This window comes from Zophobas morio, unplaced genomic scaffold (genome assembly GCF_036711695.1).
Source record: "Zophobas morio isolate AGI-343-1 ecotype UQ-CSIRO unplaced genomic scaffold, CSIRO_AGI_Zmor_V1 ptg000022l, whole genome shotgun sequence".
Classification (NCBI taxonomy): Eukaryota; Metazoa; Arthropoda; class Insecta; order Coleoptera; family Tenebrionidae; genus Zophobas; species Zophobas morio.
In genome coordinates this window covers 2771585-2798491 of record NW_026972127.1, presented here as the reverse complement: position 1 = coordinate 2798491, position 26907 = coordinate 2771585, and the positions used below count along the sequence as shown (strand labels likewise).

General features: G+C 32.2%; 1 protein-coding gene across 2 annotated transcripts in view; it reads right to left on the bottom strand.

Moving 5' to 3' along the window:
• The window catches only part of LOC135133604 (uncharacterized), a 151653-nt gene that overhangs the window by 64346 nt on the left and 60400 nt on the right, over positions 1–26907 (bottom strand). Inside the window, exon 1 of one of the 2 annotated variants that reach the window (XM_064062056.1) lies at positions 1099–1359. The exons of the other annotated variant lie outside the window; for it this stretch is intronic. The gene's annotated coding sequence lies outside the window, so the exon portion shown is untranslated. Of the gene's footprint in view, positions 1–1098; positions 1360–26907 lie in introns of those variants that run through there. 2 annotated transcript variants of the gene reach the window in all.

The window sequence follows — 26907 nt, the reverse complement described above, 5'->3', positions numbered from 1 at the left end:
ACTTTACTCAATTTTGGTGTAGTACGAGTAATAAAAAAAAAGTGAATTTCGATTAAAATTGAATTGAAGCACCAATATAAAAAGAATTTGATTATAAAAGATAACGCAAGTTCTTGTTATAAGACCAAACTGGAAAAAACGTTTAGCGGTTGGTATTTTAAAGTAGGTACGTATAACCGGTACTTTGAAATTTGGCCACTGAAATACACAATGAAACAAAATTTTACAACGAACACAATCATAATTCACATTTGACTAAAACTTGACAAGCTTTGCAATAAAAACGACTTCAACAAAATGTAGTTACTTTAATTAAAACTACCATATGACATATTAACACGCAATTTACACTTTTCATTAAAATTTATGAACTACACCGACTTCGTGATAAAGTGTAAAGTTGACTAATTCGTCTAAGGTAACACAAAAATGCGTAAAAATAGGTGGCTACCACAAACTTGACATTTCACGCCCATGTTAAAACTTTTATTAAAATTTATGGCAAGTTTTAACAGGTTCCCAATTAGAAGTCTATTATTACCAGTAGTCACAATCCTGAATTTTAAAACCAAAAGTAGTTTGGGCTCTGTAAAAAATGGCAATGGACTTGACTGAATGCACTAATTAGATTGTTGACGTTTATAATCAAAAGAGACTCGATCAGATAACATTGGCCCCAAGAAAGTAAACTGATTTTACGTTAAATTTGGACAACTTGGACAATCAAGGAAGGCGTTGATCAGTGACCTAAAAGTGTACCGACTTTAATTAAAACACTTGACAGTTTAACATGCCAACTGTGATGCTTAACATTGATTAAAATTTATAATAGAAGATTGACATTTTGCAAAAATGGCAATGGCTTTGAGAGTGTGTGGTGATTTTAAATCAAAACCCGTTTGGAGACCCCAACAAGCGACCAAACACTCTTACAAAGATCACTGCCAATGACTAATCACTCAAAATGTCAAAAAGTCTGCCATTTTGTGTCACCCATCCAAAAACAATCAAGCAAAAACAAGCGCTTACTTAGCCACAGCACACTCAAACCTCACTCTTTTTCTTTGTCCCTAGAAGAAAATCCTCAAAACCACTTACAGCATAAACTCTCCCGATGAATAATCCCTTCTGAACCCTTCACTCCACTACAACCCGCACATATTTTAACCGGAAACCGAAAAAACTTTTCAGTTACAAAGAACCGAAGAACCGCGAAGAAAAAACACAGAACTCGTTTCACGCAGTGACGTAGACGGGCAGCGCCAGCTACGACCGCTTCCCACAAACGCTTTCAAACGACTGCCGGCCGGTGCACAAACAAGTGAATATCATCGGCATCAAGGTAGCGTCGGACCGAAAGCTCCACGGCCTACTGAGTCGCCGATGAAAACAAAAAACAAGCTAGAGACAAAAAATGCGTTTGCGACGCGGGCGGCTCTGACACCGGGAATAATAATATCGAATATAAAATGTAAATAAGGCTAGAAAAGTGCTGATTTGGATGGGCGATTTTGATGGGTCACGAAGGTTGCGCTGGAAAATGATTCATTTCTGGTTCGAGGAGAGGAATATTTGATGAGGTGGTTTGTTGTGGGTGGAGCACGAAAGGGGACCAAATTTGGTATTTGGTACTCCGTTTTTATATAGGTTTTTTATTATTTTGATTTCGTGTTTTTGCATCTGTATTTTCGCCCACTTGTTTAATTTTTCTTTTTCTTTTTCTGAAATTTTTGTTTTACTTGTACTATATTTTTCGTGATTTTTTTCACAGTTTTACTTATGTATTACTAAAACATTATTAGATTATTAGGAATCGATTTATTTTACCGATTTCCTGGAAATAGGTCATCTAATGTCACTGAAATTCTAGAGAAACTACAACCAACGTTGTATTAAGTGTTTATTGGACTTATAGTAAAATTATAGTATTCATCCCCGTCAAAATTATTTTTTGAAACAAATTTTCAGGTTGTCTTTTATTTTGTTTTTCTCAGGGTTAAATTGTGTATTTAAATTTAGTTAAAAATTCGTCACCACAAGTTCCGCCGGAAATGCATTCAACTGTGATTTTTAAAAAATGCAAGGTGGTAAGACGAATTCGTCCTGCCAGGATACTGTGATGTAAAAAAAAAATCGTTGAGAATTGTTGATCTCGATATTCACTTAATTTTTTCAAATGAGACCGTTACAAATCGATGATTTGGTTATAATAAGATGATTTTGTTTAATTTCATGTTTCTTCAATGTTTCGCATCTCGTAGGATATGTAAATGTAGGTCCCCCGTTTCCGTCCGTCTGTCTGTTGGTCTCTCTGCTGATACTATATATGTCCATTTTTGCGTCTACGCAGAAACAATAGGTCCATGGACGCAAATAATCCAAATTTTATACGACGGCGACGATTAGTTTTCGATATTTTCGGGTTGAAAGTCAAACTTTTAAAATATCTCAAAATTTGTCACTCCCTATTTTGGCGATTTTGGAAAAATGGTAGAAATTTTCAAAGAAATGAAGCCGTGACAAATTTCTCGGGGCGAAATTAACAATAGATTTTTTTTGGTAATTTTCCACTGTATTCTGGGAAAGCTCGAAAATTTCATACGGTCAGGGGTTGAAAAATTGAGCTTTTGGTAAAGTTGGCTAAAAATGCCCATAAAATCCTGGAAGATACATTTTGACGAGCTGAATAGAAAAACATACCGTGGTGATGGTTCCGGAACAAAATCGCAGGCGAACTTCAAAAATCCCGGAAAAATTCGAGGAACGAGAGGTCAATCGACGAAAATAATCTAAATTTTATACGACGATTGTTTTCAAAATTATTGGGTATAAAATAAAACTTTTAAAATGTCTCAAAATTGGTCACTCTCTAATTTGGCGATTTTGGAAAAATGGTAGAAATTTTCAAAGAAATGAAGCCGTGACAAACTTCTCGAGGTCGAAATTAACAATAGATTTTTTTTGGTAATTTTCCACTGTATTCTGGGAAAGCTCGAAAATTTTATATGGTCAGGGATTGAAAAATTGAGCTTTTGGTAAAGTTGGCTAAAAATGCCCATAAAATCCTGGAAGATACATTTTGACGAGCTGAATAGAAAAACATGCCGTGGTGATGGTTCCGGAACAAAATTGTAGGCGAACTTCAAAAATCCCGGAAAAATTCGGGCATTTTTGTTAGGGACTTTGGACGATTCCGGGAAAACCTTATGGTCAAAAATTATGGAAAAATTTGTATTTGCGTAGGAACGAAAGGTCCATCGACGTAAATAATCTAAACTCTATATGAACATTATTTTCGACATTTTCGTGTTTAAAGTCAAACTTTTAAACTATCTCAAAATTTGTCACTCCTTATTTTGGCGATTTTGGAAAAATGGTAGAAATTTTCAAAGAAATGAAGCCGTGACAAACTTCTCGAGGTCGAAATTAACAATAGATTTTTTTTGGTAATTTTCCACTGTATTCTGGGAAAGCTCGAAAATTTCATACGGCCAGGGATTGAAAAATTGAGCTTTTGGTAAAGTTGGCTAAAAATGCCCATAAAATCCTGGAAGATACATTTTGACGAGCTGAATAGAAAAACATACCGTGGTGATGGTTCCGGAACAAAATTGTAGGCGAACTTCAAAAATCCCGGAAAAATCCCGCCATTTTTGTTAAGGACATATTTAGCGCGATTTCGGAAAAACTGGCTAACCAAAAATTATGAAAAAATTTATATTTGCGTAAGAAGGATGGATCTGTCGGAAAACAGAATTGAAATTCGATACGAACATTGGCTTTCAAAATATTCAGGTTTAAAGTCAAATTTTTAAAACATCTCAAAATTTATCATATTTTATTTTGACGATTTTGGAAAAATGGTAGGAATTTTCAAAGAACTGAATCCATAAAAAACTTCTGCAGGGGCAAATCAGCAATTGAAATTTTTTTGGTAATTTTCGACGGTATCCAGAGAAAGTTCAAAAATTTCAAACAGAATAAGATATTGAAAAATTAAACTTTTGACAAAATTGGCTAAAAATTCCCAAAAAATCTAGAGAGATAGATTTCGACGAGGTGAATTGAGAAACATGGGTACCGCGTTGATGGTTCCGGGAAAGAATTGCAGGTGAACATCGAAAATCCCGGAATAATCCTGCCATTTTTGTTAAGGACATATTTAGCGCGATTTCGGAAAAACTGGCTAACCAAAAATTATGAAAAAATTTCTATTTGCGTAAGAACGATGGGTCTGTCGGAAAACAGAATTGAAATTCGATACGAACATTGGCTTTCAAAATATTCAGGTTTAAAGTAAAATTTTTAAAACATCTCAAAATTTATCATATTTTACTTGGCGATTTTGTAAAACTGGTAGGAATTTTTAAAGAATTGAATCCATAAAAAACTTCTGGAGGTGCAAATCAACAATAGAAAATTTTTGGTAATTTTCAACGGTATCCGGAGAAAGCTAAAAATTTTATACTGATATATACTGAAAAATTATTTTGGTAAAGTCGGCTGAAAATTCCCAAAAAATCCTGAGGGATAGATTTTGACGACCTGAATCGAGAAATATACCGTGTTGATGATTCCGGAATAATCCTGGCATTTTTGTCAGGGACTTATTTAGCGCAATTTCGGAAAAACTGGGCACCCAAGAATTATGAAAAAATTGTGTTGTATAGGAATGATGGGTCTATCAAGAACAATAATCCAAACTTGATATTACCATTGATTTTCGAAGTATTCGGCTTTAAATTAAAATTTTTATAGTAGATAGATAAGTACTTTAAAACTTGTTCTATATTTCATTTTGGCGATTTTTGAATTTTCAGAGAAATGGATTTGTAAAAACCTTCTGGAGGACGAGATCAACAAGATTTTTGGTCATTTTGCCGGTATTCTAGCAAAGCTGTCTAAAAATCTCCAAAAAATTCTGAAATATAGAGTTCGATTGAAATTTACCATTTTAAACCATTTTAAACATGTTTTCAATTTCTTGTTGTGAAGAGAAGACTATGTTTTCTAAAACCTTCAGAATTTTTTTGATTCTTCAGCTCAATATTCTGAATCTTCAGAATCTTTAGATTCCTTCAAATTCCAGCACCTTCAAAAGCTTTCGAATCTTTAGAGTTTCTGGAACCTCTAAAACTTTTGAAATCGTTGTAAACTTCAAAATCTTTGGAAATTTCAGTTTTCAGATTTTTGGCATCTTCAGTCTTCGAAGTACTCAGAATATTAGAAATCTTCAGAGTTTTTAGAAAATTCAGAATCTCCAGAATCTTTAAAATCCTGTAATATCCAGAATTTTTAGAAACTGGTATCCCTGGGATTTCTGGAATCTATGAAACCTTCGAAATCTTCAGAGTTTTCAGACTTTTTGGAATCTTGAGATTTCAACATATTCCGAAAATTCGAATCTTTCGAATCCTTAGAATCTCTGGAATCTCTGTAGTCTCGGATTTCCAAAGTTTTCGAAATTCTGGAACCTCTAAAATTTTTGAAATCGTTATAAACTTCAAAATCTTTGGAACTTTCAAAGTTTTCAGTTTTTTTGGCATCTTCAGCCTTGGAAATACTCAGAATATTCAGAATCTTCAGAATTTTCAAACACTTCTGACTCTCCATATCCGGAATTTTTGCAATCCCTGGAACTTCGGGAATCTTTGAAACCTTCTTCGAAATATTCAGAATCTTCAACATATCCTGAAATTTGGAATATTTTAAAATTTCTGGAATCTTTAGAATCTCTGGAATCTCTAAGAGTCTTGGACTCTCCGGAATTTTTGGAATTCTTAGATCTCTGAGACCTTTGGATCTTCTGAAATCTTTGGAATCTTTATATTCGTCCGTAATTTTCAGTTTTCAGATTTTCTGGAATCCTCAGTCTTCCAAATATTCTGAGCATTGAGAATCTTCAGAATATCTTTAGAATCTTTTTGATTTCTCGAATCTCTAGGACGTTTGGAATTTTTGAAATCGTAAGAATCTTTATGATGTTTAAAATTCTCAGAATCTTCAAATTTTTTGGAATCTTTAGAACATTTAGAATGTTTATAATCCCTGGAATCTGGGAATATCTGGAATCTTCGAGATTTTTAGAATCTCGAAAGTCTCGGAATAACTCTGGAACTTTTGGAATTTTTATAATCTTGAGAATTTTTGCAGTTTTAAAGTATTCAGATTTTTGGCTTCTTCAGCCTTGGAAGTACTCAGAATATTCAGAATCTTCAGAATTTTCAGACACTTCAGACTCTCCATATCCGGAATTTTTGCAATCCCTGGAACTCCGGGAATCTTTGAAACCTTCTTCGAAATCTTCAAAATCTTCAACATATTCTGAAACTTGGAATATTTGAAAATTTCTGGAATCTTTAGAATCTCTGGAATCTCTAGAGTTTTGGACTCTCCGGAATTTTTGGAATTTTTAGATCTCTGAGACCTTTGGATCCTCTGAAATCTTTGGAACTTCTATATTCCTCCGAAATTTTCAGTTTTCAGATTTTCTGGTATCCTCAGTCTTCGAAATATTCTGAGTCTTCAGAATCTTCAGAATATCTTTAGTATCTTTTTGATTTCTGGAATCTTTAGAAAATTTAGAATTTTTATAATCCCTGGAATCTCGGCATATCCGGAATCTTCTAGATTTTTAGAATCTCTAAAGCCTCGGAATAAGTCTGGAACTTTTGGGATCTTTATAATCTTCAGAATTTTTGCAGTTTTAAAATATTCAGATTTTTTGTATCTTCAGCCTCAGAATTACTCAGAATTAGTTAACGGAAACCTGCGTGGTCCTAAGAATTTAAAACTCTTGTCAGTGTTTGTGTTATTGTTTATAATATTAATGCCAAATTTTTCACATTGGCCAAAGGTAATTTATACTTTGTTTACACTACATACATTATTTTAATTTTTTTTTCCGTTATTTAAACAGACCCCAAGGAATTTTGACGGGTATACAAGAGTACGAAAAAGTAGGTCGCCCGTTTTCATCTGTCCTTTGTCAGATTTTACACGTGTGCTAGGAATACCGTGAGATGGTAAAACACTAACCAAAAATTTTTTGTGATAAAGACGATTTAATTTTTTAATCATAACATACTCCATTACTTGTGGTTTACGAATCCGCTTTGAGTCTTTCTCCTAGGTACATAGATTTTCGCAAAAAAATCCAAATTGAATATCAATCTTTTATACTAATGTAAGGGAAAAAAGAAGCGTGTAAGATATAAAAAAAATGCAAAACATAAGGAAAACTCCTATTCATAATTGATTTTTTTCTATTTATCTATCCACTCATCAAAGATAATGGACATCTTCGTAAACAAATTATTTATCATGTGTTGGCAATGTTTATTGCAATGTGTTGTTTTCTTTCAAGCTGGGACAAAATATTTTTCGCTGTGTTTGTCTTAATAATAGTTACTTTTTGTATAAAGATCTTGTCGCCGCAGTTGTTTGTAGTCTAGATTACTATGCAAACCTTGCTTCCGTGAAAACAAAATTTGCTCAATTAACATTTTCTGTTTGACAAATTGGCAAATGGAGCGCAAAAGAGACCAACTGATGACAACTGCAAATATTTAACGCAATTACTCAGATTTCGCAAATTATTTATGTTTGGTTCTTAGTTAAGAACGTGCAAAATATGGATATTCTGCGCAACTAATCTCTCTCTTTGTTTTAAGTCATTTTTGCACCATAATTTGAGCAATTAAGTTGATTATCTTCACACTTTTTTCTCCATTCCCGAGAAAATCCTTGCTGCGGGCTCTCCACTCCTGCTTATTTCTGACGAACTTTCCAGCGAAATTACGCCCATTCTTCGCGATGCTTCTGGGTAAATGGACCGTTTCGGTCACGATTCCACAATCACATCATTGTGTGCATAATCCAGCTCTGCATGGACATGACATAAGAAAGGAATTCAAGGTCTTCAAAATAGATCCATAGAATCGCCTCTCTGAATCATGATCAATTAGAATCCAGGCATTTTTACCTCCCACGAACCTCACACACCGACAGCGAGCAATTAAAAGTCACGCTTGCGTCTCTTTAAACTGCACCATATCCTTTTTAACACACCACCAATAGCTTTTGTGCCATTCAAGTCCCGCGTTAATTACTTTTTACGACGTGCTTTATTGTTTAATCAAACAACTTAACAACAATCGATACAAAGAGATAATTAAAAAAATAAATCTACACTGTTTTAATGGCGGCTAAATATATCCACGAAGGGTCATGGGGCCGGCGCGGGGTTAAAATTATATGAAATTTTGACTTAACCCCCTCTGAAAACTGATGACGTCAGGCAGCCTCAAGTGTGTTTGGTGCGACACCAGCTAACCCTGATTGAAGGGTTACACGACATTAACTAAAATATAATAATTAAAGATAATTAAAAAAATAAATGTGCGTTCTTCCAGTAGCGATTAAATATAACCATGAGGGGCCTCCCGGGGGTCCACTTTCGGAAAAGCGGTTCGATTTTGCGTTACGCCACCCACGGAGAATGGAATTTTATCAAAACCCCAAGTAAAAGTACATTGTTGTTACGAAGTAGAGATAGAGGTCTAAGTACTTTCTGTTGTAACGATTATTACCGTACACGTTTTATGTTAATTATCATCTGAAAAAGTTGCCACAACAATTTAAAAACAATTTTATAACAATAAACCTTGAGCGGGGTTCACTATCAGCTGGTTCTATGAGGAAACAAGTTGGAAGGTGTTTCGCAAATCTTGCCAAACTTTGCGACCCGAACCGGTTTGCGGTGATTTTGATTTTTGCTTTGGAGCAGGTGGCAGGAAAAAATATTTTAGCGTTTGGAAGAGCGTTTTTGTCGGACGAGCGAGGAAAACAATAGCCTAGCTGTTAATTGGTGCTTAGGAACCTGTTGGTATTAAAAAAGTGGCACAAACGATTATTTTAGAGAGGATCACCTTGATGGTGCACGGGTTTTCTTTAAAATCGTAGACGACGTGTGATATGTCATAATAATCGCGGATCTTTCACTGGATTGTGTCACTTTTTATGGCAGCTGCAGGTGATTAAGTTAGGACTAGAGGCGCTTGTTTCGTCCGACTGCAATAAATTTTTTCCAATTATAATATTATTGATATTATATTTTCAAATATTTAAATGTGGTTTCTTAATCTGGTCTAAAATAATTGCTTCGGTTCCAGAATGTTGTTCAGTTCAATATTTTTGTTTTGTGTTGTCACAAAAATTTGCCGCCTTCTCTTACCTTGTTACAGGTGGTACACTCAGTGCAAATGATTTTTTTTTCGCTATTTTTAGCAACCGTATCGAATATTACGCAGTTTTAACTTGTAACTTGGTGTTCCTCGACAAAACAACAACAAATAATGAGTAGGTTTAGTAGTAATACAAGAAAACTGCATTATTTTTTAAGTGTTAGTATTATGTGTTATTTCACTGATTTCTATAATAAATATGAAAGTAAACTAAAGTAAAGTCACTAAGTTCTGAGTTTGAAGGATAGGAAGATAAGGTCGTTCAGTTAAGTTGGACATCATCAGAAAATAATTTTTCGAGGAGATTCCTTCCATCCGCTCTGGTCTGATTAGTAGTTTGACATTCTTTAGTGGTAATCATTAAAAACCCATTTAGAAAATCCAAAAATGTAACAATAGGAACACAGTGTTCACCTAGCATAGAAGTCATCGTCCAACGTTATCTGGCAAACGATTCTCACCAACAAGTAATAATAAAGGAAGAAGTAATTCCAGATTTTTGAAAAATTACACTATAAATAATTTTCTAATGGAAGGAGTACTTATTTTTGTCATAAATAGTTTACTTGGTAGCCTAAGATTTCTTAAATTTAACCAATCAAATACTTGGCATCATTTTTTGAAATTTCCAACAATTTTTCAAAAATGGATCAAACGAAAAAGGCAATTTTCGAGATAAAAAAACAATTTCAAACCGGGTTTTTGGAAAATTTTGGTTTAGAACCATTAACAAATTATGTTTTTCAAATAAGCTCGTGGAGATCTATATGCTAGAATTTTTGTGGATTTTAGGAAACTTTTCAAAATTTTTTATTTTTCATTATACCCCCGTATAAATTTTTGACCATTTGAAAATTACCCGAAGATAATTTCTTGTAGATTTCAACTTGTGTAAGTTATTTTCGGCTCCATTTTTTCGAAAATTCCAACAATTTTCCCAGATTCGATAAAATGGAAAATAATCATTTTTGCGATAAAAAAAATATAAAAAATTAAAAATAATATGTAATAAAATTTCTATCAATCAGTGACCACAGACAGATTCGGTTTGCAAATTAATTTGAAAATATTTTAAAAATGAGATAAAAATAAAAATTAAATCTCGAAAGAGCTAAACAAAATTTAAAAAAAAAATGAAGTGAAAATAAAATAGGCTCCAATAACCTTATTTTAATAGTGAAATTAAAAAAAAGAATTCGTAAATTTCTGGAATAGTCTGATCATGTTGATATTTTAGTACTGAGCAAACTAGACCAGAGTAGTCCAGTAATGCCTAGATTAGCAATCGATGATTTATAAAATCATAGAAAAGCCAAAAACGAACATCCAGCATCGTCGAAATTTTGTAAATATCTAAAAAAATGAAATTAAATTAAAAATCAAATATTTAAATCTCGAAAATAAAGTAAAGTATAAGTACACATGAAAATATCTATTACAAAGCTCCAGTTTTTTCGAAAATTTCACCAATTTTTTCAAAATAGATAAAATGAATTGAATTTTTGAGATAAAAAAAAAATCAAACAGAATTTGTGGGAAGTCGTGCTCTGGAACCATTAATATTTTACGTTTTTAGATTCAGTTCATCAAGATTTATATATCAGAATTTTTCTAGACTTATGGCAACTTTTAAAAATTCTCAAATTTTTAAAAGTTTCCATAAAGTGTATACATTTTTGATCTTTTTCGAGCACCAACTGACATTAATCTGAAGTTATTTCCTTGTAGATTTCGCCTTGTAACCGTTATTTCCGGCTTCATTTCTTTGAAAAATTCCAAAGATTCAATTTCAAACTAAATTTTTGGAAAATTTTGGTTCGGAATCATTAACACATTATATTTTTCGAGTGAACTCGTCGGGATCTATATGCCAAAAATTGTTGATGATTTTTAGGCAATTTTTCGAAAATTTCACTTTCCCGTAGAAATTTTCGAGCAGCCCTCGAAATTTTACCTAAATACAGTTTCTTGTAGATTTAGACTTGTACAAGTAATTTTCAGCGTCATTTCTTCGAAAAATTGCAAAAAAATTTCCAGAATCGATAAAATGAAAAATGGCAATTTTCGAGTCAAAAAAAAATCATTTTCAAACCGAATTTTTGGAAAATCTTGGTCCGAAACCACTGACATTTTGTGTTTTCCAATTAATTCGTCGAGATCTATATTTTAGAATTTTATGAGAATTTTTGGCTTTTCAAAAATTTCAATTCCCCGGGGGAATTTTTGGGTTTTTCGAACACCATTCGAACATTGCCAGGGCATTTTCTTTTAGATTTCGACTTGTGAAATTTATCTTTGGCTTGATTTCTTCGAAAATCTCAATAATTTTTCTAGAAACGATAAAAGGAAAAATGATAATTTTCGAGATAAAAAAAAATCAAATTCAAATCGAATTTCTGGAAAATCGTGGTCTGGAACCAATAATATTTTATATTTTTCGAATCAGCTAACCAAGATTTACATGTAAGTTTTTTTTTAGATATATAGGGAACTTTTAATAATTTTCAGTTTTTCAAAATTTCCCCGTATAATTTTTGACCGTTTTCGAGCATCACCCGACGTTAATCCAAAGACATTTCCTTGTAGATTTCGCCTTGTACAATTTATTTTCGGCTTCATTTCTTCGAAAAATTGCAAACATTTTTCCAAATTGATAAAATGAAAAATTTCAGTTATCAAGAGAAAAAAAAAATTCAATTGCAAACCAAATTTCTGGAAAATTTTGGTCCGGAATCATTTACACATTATGTTTTCCGAGTTAACTACTCGCCGGGATCTATAATTTTTAAGCAATTTTTCAAAAATTTCACTTCCCTCTAGAAATTTTTGACCGTTTTTCGAGCATCCCTCGAAATTTTACCTAAACACAGTTTCTTGCAAATTTCCACTTGTATAAGTAATTTTCAGTGTTATTTCTTCGAAAAACTGCAAAAATTTTTCCAGAATTTATAAAATGAAAAATGGCAATTTTCGAGTCAAAAAAATTTTCAAACGGAATTTTTGGAAAATCTTGGTCCGAAACCACTGACATTTTATGTTTTTCTAGTTAGCTCGTCCAGATCTACATGACAGAATTTTTTGAGGATTTTTAGGCTTTTCAAAAATTTCAGCACTCCGGAAGAATTTTTGAGTTTTTCGAGCACTATTCGAAAATTGCCAAGGCCTTTTCTGTTTGATTTCGACTTGTGGAAGTTGTTTTTGGGTTCACTTCTTCGAAAACTTAAATAATTTTTCCAGAATCGATAAAAAGAAAAATGACAATTTTTGAGTCAAAAAAAATTAATGTTTGAATCGAATTTTTAAAACTTTTTTCTTCGGAACTATTGACTTTTTATGTTTTTCGAATCAGCTCGTCGAGATCTGTTTGCCAGAATTTTTTGGAAATGTTTAGGCAACTTTTCAAAATTATCAATTTTTCTTTCTTGTAGATTTCGACTTCCACAAGTAATTTCAGCTTCATTTCTTCAAAAAATTGCACACATTATCCCAGAATTCATAAAATAAAAAACAGCAATTCTCGAGACAAAAACATTTCAAATTCAAACTGAATTTTTGGAAAATTTTGGTCCGGAATCATTTATATCTATATGGCAAAATTTTTGAGGATTTTTAGCCAACTTTTCCAAAATTAATTTAAATTAATTACAATTCTCTGTAGAAATTTTTGACCGTTTTTCGAGCACCTTTGGAAAATTACATAGCTACACATTTTTTCGTAGATTTCGATTTGCAGAAATTATTTTCGGCTTTTTCCAGAATCGATAAAATGAAAAATGACAATTTTCCAGACAAAAAATTTCGTTTTCAAAGCGAATCTTGTTCTGGAACCATTAACACCTTATCTTTTTGGAATCGGCTCATCGAAGTCTATATGCCAGATTTTTTGAGGCTTTTTAGGCAATTTTACCAAAGTTTCAATTCCCCATAAAAAAATTTACCGTTTTTCGAGCACCCTTCAGAAATTATATAGGCATTTTCTAATTGCAGAAATTATTTTCGGCTTCATTTTTTCCAAAATTCCAATCTTTCTCTCAGAATTTTTAAAATGAAAAATAGCGATTTTCGAAATAAAAAAAATCATTTTCAAACCGAATTTTTGGAAAATCTTGGACTGAAATCACTGATATTTTATTTTTTCCGAATTAGCCCGTTAAGATCCGTGTCAGAATTTTTTCCGGATTTTTGGGCAACTTTTCAAAAATTTCAATTCCCTGGAGGAATTTTTAACCGTTTTTCCAGCAGCCTTCGAAAATTGCCTAAACAGTTTCTGGTAGATTTTGACTTGTAGAAATTATTTTCGACTTTATTTCTTCCAAAATTCCAACCTTTTTCCCAGAATGGATAAAATGAAAAATGACGATTTTCGAAATAAAAAATAATTTTCAAACCGAATTTTTGGAAAATCTTGGACTGGAACGAATCACTCACATTTTATTTCTTTCGAATTAGCTCGTCAAGATCCATATGTCAGCATTTTTTCCGGATTTTTTGGCAACTTTCCAAAAATGTCAATTCCCTGGAGGAATTTTTAACCATTTTTCCAGCAGTCTTCGAAAATTGCCTAGACATTTTCTCGTAGATTTTAACTTGTAGAAATTATTTTCGGCTTCATTTCTTCTAAAATTCCAACCTTTTTCCCAGAATGGAGAATAAAATGAAAAATGACGATTTTCGAAATAAAAAAATTCATTTTCACACCGAATTTTTGGAAAATCTTGGACTGAAACCACTGACATTTTATTTTTTCCGAATTAGCCCATTATGATCCATATGTCAGAATTTTTTCCGGATTTTTAGGCGACTTTTTAAAAATTTCAACTCCCCGGAGAAATTCTTGACTGTTTTTCGAGCAGCCTTCGAAAATTGTGTAGACATTTTCTCTTAGATTTTGATTTGCAGAAATTATTTTCGACTTCATTTCTTCCAAAATTCCAATCTTTTTCCCAGAACGGATAAAATGAAAACTGACGATTTTCGAAATAAAAAAAAATCATTTTCAAATCGAATTTTTGTAAAATCTTGGACTGAAACCACTGACATTTTATTTTTTCCGAATTAGCTTGTCAAGATTCATGTCACAATTTTTTCCGGATTTTTAGGCAACTTTTCAAAAATTTCAATTCCCTGGAGGAATTTTTAACCATTTTTCCAGCAGCCTTCGAAAATTGCCTATACATTTTCTCGTAGATTGTGACTTGCAGAAATTATTTTCGGTTTCATTTCTTCCAAGATTCCAATCTTTCTCCCAGAATGGAGAATAAAATGAAAAATGACGATTTTAGAAATAAAAAAAAAATTCCAAACCGAATTTTTGGAAAATCTTGGACTAGAGCTAATGACATTTTATGTTTTCCGAATTAGGTCGTTAAGATCCGTATGTCAGAATTTTTTCCGAATTTTTAGGCAACTTTTCAACAATTTCAATTCCCCCGAGGAATTTTTGACCGTTTTTCGAGCACCCTTCGAAAATTGTCTTGACATTTTCTCGTAGATTTTGACTTGCAGAAATTATTTTCGACTTCATTTCTTCCAAAATTCCAACCTTTTTCTCAGATTGGATAAAATGAAAAATGACGATTTTCGAGAGGAAAAAAACCATTTTAAAACCGAATTTTCTAAACAACTAAAGCTAATTCGAAAAACATTTTTTATGTTTTTCGAATTAGCTCGTCGAGATCGATATGCCGGTTTTTTTTGAGGATTTTTAGAGATCTTTTAAAAAATTGCAATTTCTTGGAGAAATTTTTGAGTTTTTCGAACACCGTTCGAATCCATAAAATGAAAAATAACAATTTTCCAGTCAAAAAAAAATTAATTTTCAAATTGAATTTTTTTAAATTATTGGTCGGGGACTATTGACGTTTTATGTTTTTCGAATCATCTCGTCGAGATTTATATGTCAGAATTCTTAGGATTTGTAGACAACTTTTTAAGATATTCTCAAATTTTCATTACGTATGAATTTTTAACAGTTTTTCGAAAATTTCAATTCCTCGGAAGAATTTTTGGGTGTTCGAGCACCGCTCCAAAATTGCCCAGACATTTTCTTGTAAATTTCGGCTTGTGGAAGTTTTTTTTGACTTCATTCCTTCAAAACTCCAACGAATTTTCCAGAATCGAAAAAATGAAAAATGACAATTTTCCAGTCAAAAAAATTTCATTTTCAAACCGTATTTTTGAAAATTCTCGCTCCGAAACTATTGTCATTTTATGTTTTTCCAATGACCTCATCGAGATCTAAAATGCCAGAATTCTGAGGATTTTTAGGCAACTTTTTAAGACTCTCAATTTTTTATTCCGTATGAATTTTTAAGTTTTTCAATTTCAATTCCCGGAGGAATTTTTGAGTTTCTTGAGCACCGTTCAAAGATTGCCCAAAGACATTTTCTTGTAAATTTCAACTTGTGGAAGTTTTTTTTTAGTTTCATTTCTTTGAAAACTGGCAATTTTCCGGTCAAAAAAATTTCATTTTCAAACTGAATTTTTGAGAATTTTTGATCCGGAACTATTGACATTTTATGTTTATCGAATCATCTCATCGAGATCTATACGCCAGAATTCTAAGGATTTTTAGGTAAATTTTTAAGATTCTCAATTTTTCATTATGTATGAATTTTTAACCGTTTTTCGAAAATTTCCATGCTCCGGAGGAATTTTTTAGTTTTTCGAGGACCGTTCGACCATTGCCCAAAGATATTTTTTTTATAGATTCCAACTTGTGGAAGTTATTTTGGTTTCATGCCTTCGAAAACTCCAACAATTTTTCCAGAATCCAAAAAAACCAGTCAAAAAGCTTTAATGTTCAGATTGCATTTTTGAAAATTCTTGGTCTGGAACTACTGATATTTTATGTTTTTCGACCTTTCGTCCAGATCTGTGTGCCAGAATTTTTTGAGGATTTTTAGGCAACTTTTCAAAATTCTCAATTTTTCATTATGTATGAATTTTTATTATTTTTCGAGCACCCCTCTAAAATTACCTAAAGACATTTTCTTGCAGGTTTCGACTCCTGGAAGTTATTTTCGGTTTCATTTATTTGAAAATTCCAACGTTTTTTCCAGAATCGATAAAATAAAAAACGCCAACTTCTGTGACAAAAAAATAATAATTCCGTAATTGGGTTCTCATCTGTGGAACATCGCAAATTATAATAATAATAATAACCAGTAAAAACCTAGAACTAAAATAACATATACATTATACTTATTAAGATTTCTATCAATTGGTGACAGATTCTGTTTGTACATGAAGCCGAACACATTTTAAAAATGAAATGAAAATGAAAACATAATATTCAAATTTCGAAAATAAAGTAAATAATAAATCTATTTAAAATCCACACGAAAATACTACTGAAGTAAAAAAAAGTAATACGGAAAATAACAAAAGACAAAGAATGATGTTATTATATAATGAACATAGGGGTAGTGAGTACAAAAAAAACTAATAACTAGGAGACAAATTTAGTTTAAAAAAAGACTTGGAACAAAATTTGAAAAATTTAAGTAAAAACAAAATAGGCATCGAGAACCCTAATTTAATTAGTGAAATTTTAAAAGCAGCTCTTTAGAAACATATCATAGTGTCCTCAAATTTCTCCAACAGTTGACTAGTAACGATTTAAGCAAATTTTTGTGTTGGCAGTACTGAATTATTAGTAACAATACTAATATGTCAGTTCATAGTCGTCAATTTTGACATAAGCGCGCCAATAAACGTAATGAGAAGATCGTAACTACTGAATTGGTGCCATAAATTTCAATTTGACATCATAAACGTTTAAACATGATACCAACCTGACAAAAAAAACACAAATATTAATCTGTAGTTACTCGATATTTAAAATCCGCAGGAAAATATTACTGAGATTAAAAAAAACAATATAGGGAAAACAAGAAAAGAACAATGATGTCAAATTTTTAAATAATGAAAAATACGCAGCGACAGCCCAGACTTGAAAAAATTTATATTAAGATATCCGTTTATCGGTGAACACAGCCGACTTTGTTTGCAAATAAAACCGAATTAGTATTCCCCACAGGACTCGTCCGTAGCGTCTCTTTAAGGAAAAGGAATTCACTTGCACATTATTGTCATTTTAATGTGTATGTATTACGGTTTTTTGCCTGATGTGGAACACTTATACACGCAACAAGAGTGGTTGTCTTCCGTACTTAATTCCTAAAATTGTTGCACGCCAAAAAATTTTCACAGCGGAGTTAATAGAACATTTAATTTAAACTCGGTTTAGAGCTCATCAAAATCAAACTATGTCAGTCCGATCATTTTCACTTTTGTATAAATTCTCCGAATTGGAGCATTTATATGGGTCAGTAAACAGCGTAATTTTCACTTTCAGGGTACTTTAAATGATTTCTCTTACTTTCTTCCCGCTTTCGTATAATTTTTGCATGATTTGTATTACCCACGATCTCTTTTAAGTGGCATATATTACGCACTCAGTGCGTTACTAGAACCTAGTCCTCCGAGAATCAGTTTATTCCATAATTTTTGACTGAACAAACAATTCCGCATAACTGTGCTCTAAAAATATAATGGGAATCATCGTCGTCCGGCGAGTAACTGGAATAATTATTTTTAAGTGACAAGATAACGATCCACGTTTAAAAAAAATTATATTGCTGACCTGGGGGAAAATACGTGCACGCAATTTACCTACAAGCTAACAAATTTATTCACCACCCTCATTTAAGTGATTATTAATGCAAGGAAAAACTCTCTTCTGGATACTTTCGACTTAATACATCAGACTTTATTTTAATGACGGTTCGTGCCGCGTACGATTACCCCACCCCAGTCTTTATCCTCATTATAAAGATATCAAACGAAAATTAAAATCCCGCAAATTACACCTCCATTTTTCTGATCTCTCACCGAGTTCTCATTATGGAAATCACGAGATGTTAAGTGATTTTTTTTGCATCCCGAATTGCCGCCAAGGGTCATTTTGGCGCGTTTCGCAGCTTACTGAAAAATAAGGCACATTTTCCGATGTCGCCCTGCTGGTGGTCCAGCGCAACCCCACTTAACCCATTTACGACCAGCACAACCCATTTAACCTCTGTTGACGGAAAGGTCGAAAAACAATGTTATAAAACGAAGAATAATTAAATTTTATTGATTACGCGTGAAAAGCGTACGATCTTTTACGAGCACATTTACATAAAATAATTGATTTTAAGGACAGTTCGGTGGAAACTGCGGCGAGTGGGCGGATCATTATGCAACTGTAATAGTATCGAGAAAGAATAGCCTCTCACTTGCAAAAATCTATAATATCGAGGAGTGCGTGGGTTGAAGTTGAAGGACCTCTCAGGTTCACGTCCGAAGAGGGGAAAAGTGTATTGTTGAAAATGGCGAATTAGGATTTGGTATTCCGGTTATTTCAAGTTCTTCGTGGGTACAGAGGCGGACTGAGGCCGATTTAAAGCCGATTTAAAAGGGCCAAGGTGGCTGGTTTGGGTTGGATTTACAGTGTGGAGGTTCAAAGTCATGGATTGGTGTTACGCTTCAGAGGGTCTTAAGGCACATTTACATGGAATGGAAAGCGATAAAACACCGCATTTTGACTTGGCGCTGGCCATGCGGAACTTGGAGGTAGTTAAGAAAGGAAAATCGATGCGCATTGTTGTAGATCTCGGCGTGCTGTGTTTTATCTAGTCCTGGACATTCCAAAGCTTTAATTGCCAACTAAATTCACTTAAAAAATTACAAATTAAAAAATCACTAAAAAAGGAGAATTTTTGAAATTTTCTTAAAAGTGCAGATGATTAAATTGGGTCTCAAAATATAAATAAATCTAGTAAAAATAAAATTATAAATATTGAAGTAGAATATTTATGGCGTATGCTTGATATTGACTTTTACACTTAAAAACCTACCTTTCCTTTTTCCCATGTTCTTTTATTTTTAGTTATTTTTTTCCTTTTTTTAGAAATAAATGGCTCAATGTCTAGACCGTGTTTTATTATTACCTCGGTAGCCATCAAAACGGGATATTTTGCCATTATAATAATAATAATTTAACCTTGATTCATTATAAGCAATAAAACAAATTGGAGCTATGAAATTTTTTCTGGTTGCGAACATTTACGACGTGACGCAAATTTAGATATACAGGGTGGCCATTTTTCATTACTCGCTGTAGTCATTTTGAAAATCAAAAATAAAAAAAATTGAATTTTGGACACATTCTTAAATATGCTAAAAAATTAAAGTTTATAGTTTTAAAAATGTCAATAGTAAGGGCCCTCAAAAAAACCCTAAGACTATTTCAAACATTTTCGAAAATGCGTTAGACGCCTACAAGATTCTTTAAAACTCTTTGCTAAGAGTCCCTTGATCCTTTCACATTAAGAAGTAGACATTAGGGACCCAAGAACTTTTTTAAACTTTTTCGAAAGAAAAACACCATCTGTCTCCTAGATTTTTTAAATTCTTTCAAAAATAAAGCCTTGGTGACCCCCAAGATTTTTTTTCGAAAAAAAAGCCAATAAGTTTTTTTTAAACTCTTTTAATAAATAAAACACCAGAGTTCCCCAATATTTTTTCAAATTCTTTCAAATATAGATCAGTAGGGATGTCCAAGATTCTTTGAAATTCTTTCAAAAACAATATACCTCAAGATTTTTTAACATTAAAAAACATGTACTAGTAGCCGTTAAGATTTTTTCAAACTCTTCCAAAAATAAAACAGCAGGGATTCCTAAATTTTCTTTTCATTTTTTCAAAAACAAGACATCATCATTTGAAAAGTTTTTCAAAATAAAACACTACGAACCCTCAAGGTTCTTTCATATGAAAACAATAGCCAATAGGAGCATCTAAGATTCTTTCAAAGTTTTTAAATTTAAAAATAAAGCACCAGGGGTTCTCAAGATTGTTTCAAACTCTTTTAAAAATAGAACACAAGGTTCCCCAGGATTTTTTCAAATTCTTTAAAAACTAAAATAGTAGGTTTCTCCAAAATTCTTTAATATGAAAACAATAGCCACTAGAAGCCCCTAAGATTTTTTCAAATTCTTTCAAATATAAAGCACTAGGGGTTACCAAGAATTTTTTCAAATTCTTTAAAAAATAAAACAGTAAGTGTTCTTAAGATTCTCCGAAACTCTTTTACAAACAAAACACCAGCTGACCTCAAGATTATTTCAAACTATTTCAAAATATTTATAATTTAATTTAATTTAATTTAAAAAAATAAAACACCAGAGTTTCCTAACTTTATTCCAAATTCATTGAAAAATAGAACAGTAGGTGTATCCAAGATTTTTTGAAACTCTTTTAAAAACAAAGTACTAGGGGATTTCAAGATTGTTTCAAACTCTTTTAAAAACAAAACATCAGGTTCCCCAAAATGTTTTCAAATTCTTAAAAAAAAAAACACAGGTTTCTCCAAGATTCTTTAAAACGTTTTTAAAAATAAAACACTAAGGGTCCACAAGATTCTTTCACATTAAAACAATAGCCACTAGAATCCCTTAAGGTTTTTTGAAACTTTTTCAAAAATAAAGCACTAGGCGTTCCCAAGACTTTTTTCAAATTCTTTCAAAAATAAAGCAGTAAGTGTTCTCAAGATTCTCCGATACTCTTCTAAAAATAAAACACTAGGTGACCTCAAGATTATTTCAAACTCTTTCAAAATAAAACACTAGAGTTTCCCAAGATTTTTTCAAAAATAATATAGTAGGTGTTCCCAAGATTCTATGAAATTTCTTCAAAAATAAAACACTAGGGGACCTCAAGATTGTTTCAAATTCTTTTAAAATGAAACACCAGAATTTCCCAAGATTTTTTCAAAATCTTTCAAAAATATAACCGTTGATGTGCTCAAGATTAATTGAAACTCTTTTAACGACAAAATATCAGGAGACCGCAAGATTTTTTAAACCCTTTCAAAATAAAACACCAGAGTTCCCCAAAATGTTTTCAATTCTTTCAAAAATAAAACTGTAGGTGTTTTCAAGATTTTTTGAAACTCTTTTAGAAACCTTTGTTTCTAGGGGACCTCAAAATTGTTTCAAACTTTCTCAAAAACAACACCACGTTCCCCAAGATTTTTTCAAATTCTTTCAAAAATAAAACAGTTGATGTGCTCAAGATTATTTGAAAGTCTTTTACGGAGATCTCAAGATTCTTTTCAACTCTTTCAAATAAAACACCAGGGTTCCCCAAAACTTTTTCAAATTCATTCAAAAATAAAACTGCAGGTGTTTCGAAGATTTTTTGAAACTCTTTTAAAAACAAAGCACTAGGAAACCTCAAGCTTTTTTCAAACTCTTTCAAAAACAAAACACCAGGTTTCCCAAGGTTTTTTCAAATTCAAAAAAAATATATATATTTCTCCAGGATTCTTTGAAACTGTTTTAAAAATAAAACACTAGGAGCACTCAAGATTCTTTCACGTGAAAACAGTAGCCAGTACAAGCGCGTAAGATTTTTTCAACCTTTTTCAAAAATAAAACACTAGGGGTCCCCAAGATTTTTTTCAAATTCTTTTAAAAATAAAATATAGGTTTCTTCAAGATTTCATGAAACTCTTTTAAAAATAAAACACTAACGACCCCCAAGATTCTTTCACATGAAAGCAATAACCACTAGAAACCTCTCAGATCTTTTAAAATTCTTTCAAAAATAATACAGTTGGTGTGGTCAAGGTTATTTGCAACTCTTTTAAAGATAGAACATCAGGAAACCTCAAGATGCTTTTAAGGTCATTCAAAATAAAACACCAGGGTTCCCCAAATTTTTTTCAAATTCTGTAAAAAATAAAACAGTAGGTATTTCTAAGATATTTTGAAATCCTTTTCTCCAAGATTTTTTGAAATTCTTTAAAAATTAAAATAAATTTCTCCAAGATTTTTTGAAACCCTTTTGAAAATAAAACACTACGAGCTCTCCAGATTTTTTTACATGGAAACAATAGCCACTAGGAGCCCCTAAGGTTTTTCACACTCTTTCAAAAATAAAACACCAGGAGTTTCCAAGAATTTTTTCAAATTCTTTAAAAAATAAAGCATTAAGTGTTCTTAAGATTCTCCGAAACTCTTTTAAAAATAAACACCTGGTGATTATTTCAAAGTCTTTCAAAATAAAACACCCGAGTTCTCCAACATTTTTCCAAAATTCTCTCAAATATAAAACATTAGGTCTCTCCAAGATTTTTTCGAACTCTTTTAATAACAAATCACCAAGGGACCTCAAGATTATTTCAAACTCTTTCAAAATAAAACACTAGAGTTCCCCAGGATTTTCTCGAAGTCTTTTAACAACAAAACACCAAGGGACCTCTAGATTCTTTCAAACTCTTTCAAAATAAAATGCCACATTTCTGCAAGATGTTTTCAAACTCTTTTAAAAATGAAGCAGCAAGGGTTCCCAACATTTTTTTCAAATTTTTTTCAAAAATAAAACAATAGATGTCTTTAAGATTATTTCATAAAAACACTAAGGATCTGTAATTCTTTCAAACTCTTTCGAAAATAGATTCCCATCACATTAAAAAAGACACTAGGGACTCCTAACACTCTTTTACAGCCTTTGGAAAATTAAACATACATTAAAAATTAGGGATTTTCAAGAATCTTGAGAACTCGTTCAAAAATAAAATGCTATCCCCCGATCCGTTCACATTAAAAAAGCACTAGGAATCCGAAAACTTTTTCTCAAATCCTCCCGAAAATAAAACACCAGGATTCCTCAAGATTTTTTTCAAATTCTTTCCAAAAAAAAAAAAAACAGTAAGGCTTCCAAAATTGTTTGAAACTCTTTAAAAACAATATAAAAGACCAAAGGCACTCAGGATTCTTTCACAAAAAAAGCCATCAAAAGCCTTTAGGATTCTTTCAAACCCTTTCAAAATAAACCGCCAGTCTCCATGAATGTTTCACATTTAAAAAAAATACTGAGGACCTCTAAAACTCTATAAACTCTTTACAAATTAAATTTATTATTACTAAGCAATAAAACAAAATGTGGAACTATACAATTTTTATTGGATTTGACCGTTTTACGACATGACGCAAATTTTTGATATACAGGGTGGCTTATTGCAGTAATTTTGAAAAAGTACAATCTTTAGTAAAAAAAATTGGAAACATTTTTAAATATATAAATGAATTCTGTAGAGTGTACAGTTTTTATGAAACGGAAACCGGAAATCTGCATTTTTATATTCCACGAATTGTAAAACGGAAGGACAACTTGAAATTAGACATTCGTCAGAACGATTCTGTCACGATACTTCCTTAATTGAGTTTACGCTTGAAAAATCATGAATTTACCCTACCAGCATTCCAGACGCAATTAACCCCAAAAATGCCTTTTCGTGCAAAAAAAACTTCTAAAAGTCATTTTTAAGTGATGGTTGTAAAAATCTAGTAGATTTTCTTGGCAGTCACCATAAATTTTGTTTCATTTCATAGATTACGAAAGGTGAAAAAAAGTTTCGCAAGTAATGGACTTAAACTTGACATTTAAGTAAAAGGATAACACAACTAGTTCATAAATATTTGTGTTGCATTAACAGAATGCATGTGGCTGAACTATTATGACTCCACACAGTTGATGGCGGTCGTCACTGTTGCATGCCACGCAAGCACAGAATAATCGATAAATCAATAGCCAATTATAGCACAAAAGGAACTCCGTTATTATTATTGTCATTTTGTGCATGATCTATGTGGCACTCGGCTATGACTCAACTAGAATCAATTTAACACCGTTCTTTTAGTTTTATGTTATTATCATTATCATTTGTAAAAAATAGAAAAGGCGCCAGTAAGAACCCCAGCTGCACCCGCCCCTGCACGTTTCCTTGACGATGGGCATTGACCGACTATTTCCATTTCTTATCTTCGCAATCGATATCAATTTCTTTCCTATAAATATTAATGTTTGACAATCCGCATTAAAATTCCACCTAGACCCACATACAGGCTCCTATTAAAGAAAAAAATGATCCGCACTAATGAAGACTTTCATTGACATCTGCTCGATAAAGTTATGAGTTTTTGCGCCGAAAGTAAAAGTAGCGAATTAAAGCAATTATTCGATTATGTGACGATAACTCAATTATCGACAATTTCCACTTTCACTTGGGAATGACAACCGAATATTGACACCGAATTCTGGATTCGTCTTGAGTCAATTAGCGTCGGCGTGGAGCTGTCAATTAGCAATACAGTGTTTATCAATTAAAGCTCTTTGACTAATGAGTCCGATCTGACCATGAAATTACATGCACACGAACTGTTGGGTTTAATTATTACCACTTTCCGATATCGCACTGGCGAAGAAAATCCGACGATAAATTACGAATAGCGAAAATAGCTGGGCTGTAACCATGAAAACAGAAATCTCTTTGAAAACGGTTTGATAGAATTTATACCGACATTACGGGCTTAGAAGACACTGTAGACCGCCTTTACTTTCGTAATTACCGCACTAAGGAATTCATATCGCTGTATGATGTTATTCATGTGCATGAAGGGAGAAGTTTTCCTTTTTTCGTTTCAAAACATGCACGCATGTTTAGTACGAGCACAGAGATACTTGTGCGATTTTTCTACAATACTTATTAAACACATCAGAACGATGATTAATGGTGAGGGAATTCCGCGGGGAAAAATGACGCTATTAACAACTACTGTCAGGAATAATGATTGTTCAATTTTATAGCAACAAACGCTTATGGATGGGGCAATCAAGTGCGGAATTTGAGAGCTACGGCGGTTTGAGATCCACAATGCGAAAGTTCGATTTTATCCACTGTCTAATTTAGCTTAGAAGAGTGACAAAAATGTCGATATCTAGTCTTTTTATTGTTATTATTATGGCCGAAAAATGTTGCAACTTTGTTGAAATTTTGCCCACGCGGAGTGTGTTGAAATAGCTTGCTTAATTTGGAATCATTTAATATTTAACGATTTTATTATATCACACCTGCCGAATATCTACAATGAAAAATTAATTTTACAGTTTGATGTATTTATAACTAGGATTAAGCAATAAATGTGACAGTTCGAGGCATTTTGTTTAAATGCAGTCGAGTGTTGAAAATGTGGTTTCTCTTCTCGGCGTTTTGGGTTAATTTTTTTTAAGTTTGTTCCAATTATGTTCATAATTGAACTGTGCTGAATTGTTAAAAAAGTTCCGATAATCAGTACTATTGATTTGTAGATGGAATGAGTTCCAGATATCCGGATTATTCTATATTGCTGCAATTAAGTAGGTATATATTTGTCGGATGTGTTTTTGGAGATAAAATTCTTTTTTTATTATGAAGTCCCATATCAGAATAATGGCCCCCAAGAATCTTTGAAATTTCTTCGAAAACAAAAAAAAAATTTGGTCACCGAGATTTTTTCAAAAATAAATAACTAGAGGCTCACCAAGCATAATTTGAAATTTTTTTGAAAACAAGACACCAAGAGCCCTTAAAATTATTTCAAAGTCTTTCAAGAATAAAATGCCAGGGTTATTCAAGATTTTTTTTAATTCTTTTAAAAATAAAACATTAGGAGTTTACAACATTTTGAAAATCTTTTAAAAACAAAATACCAGATTCTTCCACATTAAAAAAAACACAAGCCCGATTCTTTTAAACCCTTTCAAAATAAAACACCAAAGGTCATTAAAAAAATGTTAGAAAGCTTCAAGACTTTCAAAAATAAATTGTTAGGGATCCCCTTGATCCTTTTACACCAAAAACTAAAAAAAAAACACAATCCCGAAGACATTTTCAAATCTTTCGAAAATTAAAAACCAAGGGTCCCCGATATTTTTTCCAATTCTTTCAAAAATAAATTACTATGGAATCTCATTTTTTTACATTTACAAAAACACATAAGGGTCCTCAAAATACCAGGGGTTTTCAAGATTCTTTCTCATTAAAAAAATACAAGAGCCCCTAAAATTCTGTTAAACCCTTTCAAAATAAAATATCAAAGATCCCCTAAACCTTTCACATTAACGAAAAAGATACTACTAAAGAAACCTTTGGAAAATTAAATACTAGGAGTCTCCAAGATTATTTCTCGTTAAAAAAAGATATTAGGGAACTTCAAGACTCTTGAAACTCTACCAGAAATAAATTGCTGGGGATCCCCTTGAACTTTTTACAACCACCAAAGACACAACTTTCAAGAAGATTCTTTCAAACCCTTTTGAAAATTAAATATTAGGAGCCTCCAAGATTCTTTCACATTGAAAAAATACATCAAGTTGTCACGTTAAAAAAGAGACCAGAGTCCTGAAGACTCTTTCAAACCCTTTTCCAAAATAACTCTGGTCCCCAAGATTTTTTAAAATTTTTTCAAAAATAAAACACTAGTGGCCCATCAAGCATTCTTTGAAACTCTTTCGAAAATAAAATTCGTTCAAACTTTTTCAAAAATAAAAGACCAGGGTTGTCCAATTCAAATTCTTTAAAAAATAAAACACTAGGAGCCTCTAAGATTCTTTGAAACTATTTCGAAAACAAAAAACCAGGGGTCTTCAAGATTGTTTCACTTTAAAAAGAGAGTTAGGAGTCCCTAAAATTCTTTCAAACTCTTTAAAAAATGACATACTAGGGGTTCACAAGATTCTTTGAAAATCTTTTAAAAACAAAATACCAGGGGCCCTCAAGATTCATTCAAAC